This window comes from Helianthus annuus, chromosome 17 (assembly GCF_002127325.2).
Source record: "Helianthus annuus cultivar XRQ/B chromosome 17, HanXRQr2.0-SUNRISE, whole genome shotgun sequence".
NCBI classification, from domain to species: domain Eukaryota; kingdom Viridiplantae; phylum Streptophyta; class Magnoliopsida; order Asterales; family Asteraceae; genus Helianthus; species Helianthus annuus.
The window spans coordinates 141,148,514-141,159,080 of NC_035449.2; the positions used below are offsets into that span (position 1 = coordinate 141,148,514).

Here is a 10,567-nt window from a genome sequence, read left to right on the forward strand (position 1 = left end):
TTGTGACTGAGAAAATACACCCAAGTGTAGCGAGAGTAATCATCGACTATTACTAGACAGTAAGCTTTCTTCCCGATACTCAGCACATTCACTGGACCAAAAAGATCCATGTGAAGTAGTTCGAGTACAGCTTTTGTCGAGGGTACTGGTTTAGTCTTGTGAGGTTTTCGATGAGCCTTTCCTTTCGCACAAGCAACACACTTTTCCACCAACATGAAATCCTTGATCGGAAGATCTCGTACCAATTGACCTTTAGCTAGACGATTCAGATTTTTCATATTCACGTGCCCGAGTCGACGGTGCCACAATAGAACATCATGCTCTGAAATCTTCGAGAATAAGCAGGTGATCTCTTCACACGGCTTCTTGTTCATATCAATGACGTAAGCGTTTCCTTTTCTTTCAGCTGTCATCAAGAACCAGTCTTCTGGAATAACAATCCCAGGCTTCAGAACATGACATCCCTTCTTCGTAAAATGAACTGAATTCCCTCTATCACAAATCTGCGAAATGCTCAACAGATTGTGTTTCAGTTCTGGAACATAATTGACATTTTCAAAGCTGAGAACACCGTTTTGAACAGTTCCTTTCAAAGTGATTCTGCCAGATTCACCTCCCGCAAATGAGACATATCCACCATTAAATTCTTTGACATTCACAAGTTGGGATAAGTCTCCTATCATGTGCCTGGAACAGCCACTATCCATGTACCAGAGGCGCACGGTAGTCCTCCACAGCTGTTCCTGCACGAGTAGCGGGATTAGTTAGATTTAGGAACCCAGCCCATAGTGGATCTGGGTTTTCCTTGAGCATCGAAATACGTTACTCTCTGCCAAACTAAATTTTCTTTGTTTAGAAATTTTGAAACATTTCTGTTTGCTGCCTTTTGATGATATGACTTCATAGGATTGGATTGCATGCCATTGACCTTAGGTTTCCAAAACTGTTTTGACCAGTTAGAATTTAAACTTTCAAAAGCGTTACCAAAAAAAATTTCTCCGATTACGCTGAAAATTTGTTTGTCGGTTCTGATTATGGCGTTTGGCTGCATTCCAATCCTGATCAGAAGGTCTAGTCCTATGATGATCGTTGTTCTTCATCGTCTTAGTCCAAGCAGACTTCATAGACTCCGAACATTGAGATCGATTAGACGTAACTTTCTGATTTCGCCCTGATGGTTTCTTGTCTGGTGTCCTTGGGAGTTTACCACAATTTCTGGCAATGTGACCGGCAATGCCACAGTTAAAACATGTTTGACGTTTCACAATTTGAACATTTTTGACAGTAGGACTCTGCTTGTTCGATTTCTTGTGATTCAACGTTTTAGTTTTCTGACCATGTTTGACTTGTGGTTTTTCTTTAATCAAATTTTCTTCTGATGATTTCACCCTTTTACCAACCCCCTTTTCTTTTTCACTTAATCTTGATTCCGAATTTGAACATGTATTAGCTTCATCCAAATGCGTTTTATCAACACATTTATCATCTGAAACTGATTCAGGTTCACTTTCCGAGCAAGAAGAAGTTTCAACAATATGCTCTTCCTCAATGCATTTATCGGGTGAAACTGATTCAGGTTCACTTTCTGATCCTGAGGAAGTTTCATCAACATGCATTTCCTTAGAGCTTTTATCTTGTGACACAGACTCTGATTCATTGATTAACACAGTTTCCAATGGGGTCCCACTAGATTCAACATTAGGGACACCCACTGAGACAGATTCAGAAGAAGAATCAGGATACACTTGATTTTCTTGAGAAATAGTTTCAGTGGTTTCACTGAATGCATCCTTAGGGACCGCACCTGTAACATTATCACAAGCTGAAACATTTGAGATGTTAGCATCACAAGCATTAGCAGAAAAATAATCATCACCACACGTATTGTTCAAATCATCCACACAAACATTATCAGTTTTGCCCAAAACAACAGGCTCACAAGACGAAACAAACGCAGAAAACGACGCAAACAAAGAACTAGTAAAAGCAATGTCAGACTCAGTTGGTTCAGAATAATGTTCAAAATAAGGTTCAGAAACGTTTGAAATAATAACTGGTTCACTCCCATGAACATCATCACATCTTACTTCAGAGCTATCATCTGCACATGACAACGAGATGTTAGGATCAATTGTGCCTTTAGGAACAAACTTTAAAGGCGAGGACTTTTGTGGCTCAACAGGTTTGTTGTGAACAGACGATTTACTAGATGAGCCATAAGTCATTTTGCTTTCATTCAAGATCTCCTCCTCAGACATTGGCAAATAAGTGTAATTGTTATTGTATGGAGGAGGAGTCTGATTGTAACCCAAACCCGACCCTTTCTTTTTAGAGTAAGCCAATTGTTCATCACAAAGACTTTTTACTAACTTACTGGAGGAATCAAATTTCTTGATGTTTAATTGATTGATTTGGTATTTGTCTCTTACATTCTCCAGTTCTTTAGTTACTTCACATAATTTTTCTTTGACTATCATGAGTTGGGCTTTAGCTACACTGACATCGTCCTTTAGTTGAACGATGTCCTTACGCTGAGCTTCGATTTTCTCTTTGAAAAGTTTTTCATTTTTCGTTAAAGTGAAATTTTTCCTTTTTATTTCATTGTAATCTTCGATTAGCTCAGCGTTGTGTATTCTATAAGCCTCAACACGTTCCCTACATTCAGGAGTGCAGAAAACTGAAATTACCTCTTCTTTGGTGAGACCTTTGACAGGTGCTGACAGGATTTGAGTCATGAAAGCGAAATCGTCAGCAGCAGTCTCTTCCTGTGGCTCAGGGTCATGCTCGCTTGAGGTCATGAAAGCAATGTTAGAAGTTGCAGCTTGATTATCTGGAGCTGATATGTTCAGACGCTCAATCTCAGAAGACCAGTCAAAGTTGACATTTGGCTGCACCACCAGCGCTTGTGCTAATCCCTGCGGCTGTGGACTTCCAGAAGCAGCTGCATCTGCTACACTTGTAGTGGACACAAGAGCCCTTTCTCGATTAGGAGTAGCTGGTTGAGCAGGAGTTGTAGGATTTTGATCTCTGTTCATGGGTGGCTTCGGGCAGTTCCGAGCATAGTGTCCTTCTTCATGACAGTTGAAACAGCGAAGATTGAACGGCACTTTAGAAGCTCCATTCCAAGCGTTACCTCACCTGTTTTTACCCGTTCTCTTCACAAACTTTTGAGCTCTGAATGCCGCCATCGCCATTTGCCAGGTGATATCCATTTCTTCAACATCATCTGGATGAATCTGCGACAAATCATCAGGACTCCACTTTGGTGGATCAAGCTTCCCTGCAATAAAAGCATTCAAACAGTTGATCACAGAAGCTGCTATGTCTAGCTTTTCCTTTGACTGACTTGCGAAGAATGCCATCATTTCATTATTTGTAGAGTGAGCGGAAGCAGGGGCAGCAGCAGATGCCTTTCCAGTATTTTGAGCTGAAGCTGGAGAAGCTGGAGAGACGATTTGATTTGAGGATCCAGATTGAGAGACAGTGGAAGTATTGCGAAACATCTGAAAACCTCCTTGTGATAGAAGAGCTGTGTTGCTGTCGCTAGAGGTGGTGGGAGCAATTGAGAAACCAGCAGCCAGCATGCTATTCTTGTAGTTAGTCTCTCTCTGCTTATCATCCAATTCACAAGCTTTGATGTGCGAGATCATTTCTGACAATGTACATCTTGCAAGATCTTTGGTTTTCTTGATCATGGCCACATGATGATCCCAACTCTTGGGTAGTGCATTTAGGAGTTGTCTGTTGGTGGATGCGTTTGAGGTGTGAATTTCTTCCATTTGCATTTGAGTCACCAGTTTAACAAACCTTTGAATCTGATTATCCACCGTCTCTCCATAAATATGGTTGAAGTTGTTGAAGTTTTGTTGCAGTAAGTTCCTTCGGCTTTCTTTCATGTCTTCATTCCCTTCATACACTTCGACCAGAGAGTCCCACAGCTCCTTGGCAGATTTGCAAGTGCGAAAACCCATGGCAATATTAGGACCCAAACCCATGGTCAAGTAAGAGAAAGCTCGATCATCTTCTTCAACGATAAGCACATCATCTTCAGTGTATAGTTCTCGAGGCTTCTTTATTTTAACATCAGGTTCTGTAGGACTTTCCATCATAATTTCCCTAGGTCCCCTCAAGATGCTGCGCCATAGCTTGTAATCTTTAACCTTAAGATGTTGTTCAAAGCGCCACTTCCACTCGGGAAAGTCATTGGCATCAGTTAGCCTAGGAATGCGTGATGTGGTTCCAAGCTTTGAATCCAGTTCTTGTTGCTGAGTTAGGGCAGACAATTCATTGTTGGTGGTTGACATTGTTAATTAATCAGTTAATTAATTAATTAATTTTATTTAGTCCAAAGTCAACAGTCCAAATGTCCGTCACAATTTGTCGTTGCGAGTCGAAACGGGGTTGCGAGTCGAATTTGCGAGTCGTAATTGAAGATGGTTGCGAGTCAAGTCAACCTTGGATGCGAGTCGTAACCGAAATGGTTGCGAGTCGTAACAAGACAGGATGAGCCGAAACCACGATTGCGAGTGAAGATCAAACAGCCGGTTGCGAGTCGTAACTGGGCAAGATGAACCGAAACCAAGACTGATTGCGAGTCGTAATTGAAACGTGATGAGCCGCAACTGGGAGATTGCGAGTCGTAACCTGCAAAACAGAAAGTGATAAGAACTGTTTACTCGCAATCCCGACTTTTCAGCAATTTCCAAAATTCAAAGATATAGTAATCTTTGAATCTGTTGCACCGAAATCCCGAAAAATCAGCAAACACCAATGCTGAAATCAACAGACCAAAATCAGTGAATTTTCCAAAGAATTTATCAAGAACAGTCGATAAAAATCTGCACACACACTCAACAATACCAGATCAGTAATATAAGCAATTTCTTGAATCCGATTGATATCAAAACCGAGCCCTTGAATGGCTTCAATGGCTCTGATACCAATTGTAAAACCCGTAAGGATCTCAATGATATCAATCTAACCTTGTGAGAGCACGGAAATCAAACACAAGGTGATTCAAGAACTAATATTTAAGATCAAATAAGAAACAATAGATAACAAATCAAACCGAAACTTGCATTCAACTAGATCGATGACTGATACAAGATCGGATGGAACTCGGTTCCAATTGCTTTGTGTCGCCTGCCTTCTACACGTGATCAACAACCCTTAATCTATTGATTAAGGGTGTTTATATACTAGACATATTAGGGCCGAAACCTAGGCCCATGCGACACCTATTCTAGCCCAACCCACAATGTTTAACCCAAAACATAATAAACTAATTACAAGATCAATCCCTAATAATATTAACCTACATGAATAAACCTTCAGGTTCCAACACATTTCTACTTGTACCTCTTAATTTTTAAGAAGTCCCTAGGAAAATGCTTTAGAATATAGTGTAGATAGTTTTCATAGATAACTCTTAATTCTTGGGTTTCTTTAGATTAAATAGGGTGCACAAAAGACAATTATACCCCTCAGACATAATTAATATACGCATTGTGTGTTATATCAAGCATTTCTATTGTAACTCTTAATTTTTAAGAACTACTTAAGAAAATGCTTTATAATATAGTATAGATAGAGTAATAAACTCTCGTACAACATGAAATATGGTTTGTATAATCTAGTTCTAGAGGTATCTTGGTAGCTAATAGTTTGCATAGAGGTGTCATATATTGACAATCCTATCTTGTTGGTTTTATTATGGTTTATTAAAAATTGTTTGTCAAATTTGGACTCGAGACGCATCTCACGTTGCACGATTGATATATTTTTTTATTAAATATAATAATAATAATTGAATCACGTTTTATTAAATATCTATATATATTCTAAAGTTTAGTTATATGTTCTATTTTAAAACCAAAATTTATGGTTGTTTTAAATGCATCATCCTATAAAAATCCTATTAATTGCATTTAATTTATATTAAATAAATAAGAGATAAGATAAAAAATAAAATAAAATAATTATATATCAATAATCATTAAAATTAATATCATCAATAACACATTATACTAAATAATATATTATAGATAAAGGTAGATTAGTTTAAAGTTAACTTTGATCTTAATTTGTTTTAATAATTGGTTTAAAGATAATTATTCCAAACTTACGATTATTCTATAAAATGATCTTTGACAAGGTAACCATAAATTTAAATTTCGAAGTAACTAATATATTAAAAGTAGCTCAAATATAATTCGTAATAAAAACACAACAATATATTTTCAAAGAAAACATATAATAAAAAAAATAGGTAAAGGGATCCAAATGATATCAAATATTAAGAACTTATCCATGATATTAGTATCAGAATTTAATAGATTAAGATATAATTTAGACCGAAAGATCATAAGTATCATAAAAATATCATTAAAATAAAGTTAAAAAGTAAAGAAAAGAATTATTATTATAATATTAAAATAATAAAAATATATAAAAAACTATATATATTATTAAAATATTAAAATTACTATTTGTACCGATACCAAACAAGACCGTACCGGTATTTTCGATACCAGTACCGGTTGACACCAAGCTTATCCCACCCCGTGATACTAAAAAATCATTAAATTAAAGTTAAACAGTAAAAAAAAGGAATTATTATTATAATATTAAAATAATAAAAGTATTAAAATAACTATATATATATATATATATATATATTCTAATATATTATTAACAAGATTTTGGCTAAATTAATTAGATTATTATAAATAATAATAATAATTTACAAATAAAACAACACAATTTGCAACAAAGCAATGCATGAAACACCATATTAACATATAGTACAGTACATTAATGCTAAAACCTAATCTATACTATATTATAAAGCATTTCATAAGGATACCAACCAAATTTAAGTAATTACAATCTTTTATACTTATGGTACAACAACTTAATGATGTTAGTAAGGGGTGAAATGGTCTTTTTACATTAATATTAAAAAAAAATAATTATCTATATCTATATCTATCTATCTATACTATATTATAAAGCATTTCATAAGGATACCAACCAAATTTAACTAATTACAATCTTTTATACTTATGGTACAACAACTTAATGATGTTAGTAAGGGGTGAAATGGTCTTTCTACATTAATATTAAAAAATAAAAAAATAATTAAATGAGAATATAATCACAATTAATTATAATAATACAATAATAAGTTCGGTTCTTAAATGCAATTAATAAACGAAACCTATTGGGATAAACCGCAAAAGCACTCCAAAGGTCCAATTTCAATCAATATGTAATAAATTTGACCGATTAAGGAATCTCCTATCATTGCTATAAATTCACCATTTCACTCAACATCAACTCCTTTGTCTACTATTGTGCGAGTTAGAGTCGAAAAGAAAGAGATAAGAAAGAGATAAGTTGATATGAAATTTATTTATCTTGGTGGAAAGGTGTGTTCTTTTATACCCATTTCAACATTTATTCGAAAAAACTTTGGTTTGTTTCTTAAAATATTCAAATGGGATAACAGTTTTCTTTTACATAATCTATGAGTTTATATTGATGTTTTATTATGTTTTTGGTGATTTAGTGGTTTTTTTTTCAAATTATGATTTTATATTACATATAAAGTATACACACAGGTTATTGGATACAAAAAGACAGACACTTCATACTTCATCAAGGTACCCTTGCATGACTATAGTATCTGGAACCATTTACCAATGTATTGTTTAATTGTTCATAAATTTATAGTCTTTTTCCTTTTTGCAGCTCCATGTATATGGAGGTGTAAAAGGGTGGGTACGAGAGTCATTTGGAGATAGACATTTATTTGGCCTATTGGTATTTCCTTTTTTAATTTCTACTTTACTATTTTTTTTAAACATATGATGCTTTTGTGTGATTTAATTGATACTATATATAGGCAATATAGATGCAGAGGAAATATTTGAGGAGGTATTGTTTGACAGGATTGGGCAGCAAACTTTAAGGGCTCGGATGTTTTCAACCCGCGCAAAAGATTTAAATTGATTGCGTTTATCTATACTATCGTATAAAGCATTTCACAAGGGTTCCAACCAAATTTAAATAATTGCAACATATTATGCTTATAGTACAACAACTCAATGAAGTTAGTAAAGGGAATTAGTCTTTCTACATGAGTATAAATTGATAAATACAATTAAATTGATAACTTTATAAATTAAGTATTGTTAAATACTTGATAAAGAATTAAATCATTTGACTTAGTTGAACATCATCACCTTCCTCATATTTACATTGCTTTTCCATTTCAAGTTCTCCGTAACCGATTACTTGATTGAATTTTATAATTAAGTCATTATTATTTGGTTTAGTAATTGCTAAACATCATACAAATAAGGTTACAACCTTTTTTGCAATTATATCAGATAGTTGATGAACATCATATGAAATAAAAATAAAAATAAATAATAATAATAATAATAATAATAATAATAATTAAATATAAAAAAACTTAATCAACGTTATTATGAATTTAATTATAACTATAAATGGTTTTAAAACTTAAAAGATGCTAACCAATTAGAAACGAAAATTACTAAAAGGTAATTTCATGGGGTATTATTATCTATAATACCTAATAATTGCAACAATAATGATTAAATAATGAACTTAATTACAGATGGTTTAAAACTCAAAAGAATGCTCTTTCCATCTTACCTCAAGTCTCATGGAATAAGGTTCAAATGATAACCATTGCATAATTAGGAACCACTTTTTAGCCCTTGGATCGTATTTTGATGGTTGAGACCTTTAAGTGCAATATCTATATCTCTAAGATGAAGATAATGTATGGTAATGAAGATTTGGAGCAGCAAGAGGTAAAAACAGCCCGAATTTTTCCTTTTATAAATTCGATTCGATTCGTGAGTGTTAGTGTGTGTGTTTATATTGATTAGGGTTTCATCAAATGCAATGTGAGGGTTTCCAATCGGTGTTTATACAAATAATATAGAACCCAATTTTTATGTATGTGTATGTAGTGTGTAGTATGGGGTCTTGCTTACCTCATTCAAGGAATAACAATGAAAGACAGGGGTCATTGATTTCGAAAAACTCCGCCCCTTTGTTCGCCTTCTTCCTGATTTTAAGTTACGGTGAGTCAATTTCCTTTTTTCTGATTCTAATCGATTAAGAACTATACGTGATTAACCAACGAATTGTGGTAGATTTTATGTTTCTATTGCAGTATTTGGATTGAATTGACTGTTGCAATTTAATAATCGTCAGTTATAGTTCGTTTTTTGAATATAGAGAAACACTGACTTATTTAAGGTGCTTGATTTGGGTGAATAGTAGCAATATAAACTGCTATTGTAATTTGGTGTGATATTCAATTCAATATCAGCAACTTAATCAAATTGTTCCCTAAACATAGAGTAAATGTGTTCACCAGCAAGGTAATAATATGTACTAATTTTCAATTATAAGAGACTTCTAATAAGGAAATATAGCTATTAGGTTATGTCAAGGTAAGCATAGTTTATAAAGAATATGTTGCAGAATAAAGTTAATACAACATTTTAGTAATAAATAATAAACTGCTTTCTTATCTATAAAAGGGAACAAAACCTGCAATTTGACTTTTAGATGTCAAAACTGAATTTATATGTATATGTGTATGTAGTATAATATATATATTTAACATCTATTTTACACCATCTAAAACAATGAAAAAGAAAAAATAAAAATAAAAAAATTTGAAAACTGTGACGTCTTTTGAAGAGGGTTGAGAAACCACACGTCCATAGAATTGAAGTTTTGTGAGACCACATGTGGTGGGGCGCAAACCTCTCTCAAAGCGTCTTAAAAACGCGGGGGAACACTGTACCCTCGGGCGTTTTGGGCCTTTTTTTGACTGGTAGTGCTACCACAAAGCGCCGAACGAGGAGTGGACTTTGGTCAAAATAACCATGGTCAAACGGCTAACTTTAAAAAAAAACCGGGTTTTGTTTTAAAAATCTATACTATATTCGCACTTTCGTACCGTGTCACGTACTATCTATATCAGTCGTCGTTCCAGGAAAAAACAATAACTATTATGCATGTCGTGCATCGCACGGGTGTTCCCCCTAGTAATAATAATAATTGAATCCCGTGTTGGTATTAAGCATTAAGTATTATTTGAATTAAGCTTTTAATGAGTGACTAAAGATCTATGGAATGTCATTACTTCTAGCTTGCCCTTTTTTATTTAAATATTAGATAACTTTTGTTGTGTTATTTAGAATATTGATATATACTAACAATATCAAACAATCATCTTTTATTCATTACATTACGAGAAATATAAAAGTAAAATAGTCAATTCGGTCGGTATATTTAGAAAAAAAACATTTACTCGCAATTCTTATTTATCGAAACAAATGTTTATATACGACAACACTTCCTATTGTCTTTGGTCAAAATCTAATGATGTAACTAGACAATTACTCCTATGTTTTATCACAATAATATCTAGTCAACACTTCCTAATAAACACACACGTCTTTGGCCAAAATCTAATGATATAACTAGACAATTTCTCCTATTTTTTTTATCA

The 10,567-nt window shown here is 33.9% G+C and overlaps 1 long non-coding RNA gene across 1 annotated transcript; it reads left to right on the forward strand.

The window, feature by feature from the left end:
* The first annotated feature begins 7,791 nt into the window (after nt 1-7,791).
* Nucleotides 7,792-8,141, forward strand: LOC110923293. Its single transcript, XR_002583932.1, has 2 exons — nt 7,792-7,824; nt 7,907-8,141. It is a non-coding gene; the product is annotated as an uncharacterized LOC110923293 (long non-coding RNA).
* The last annotated feature ends 2,426 nt before the right edge of the window (nt 8,142-10,567 follow it).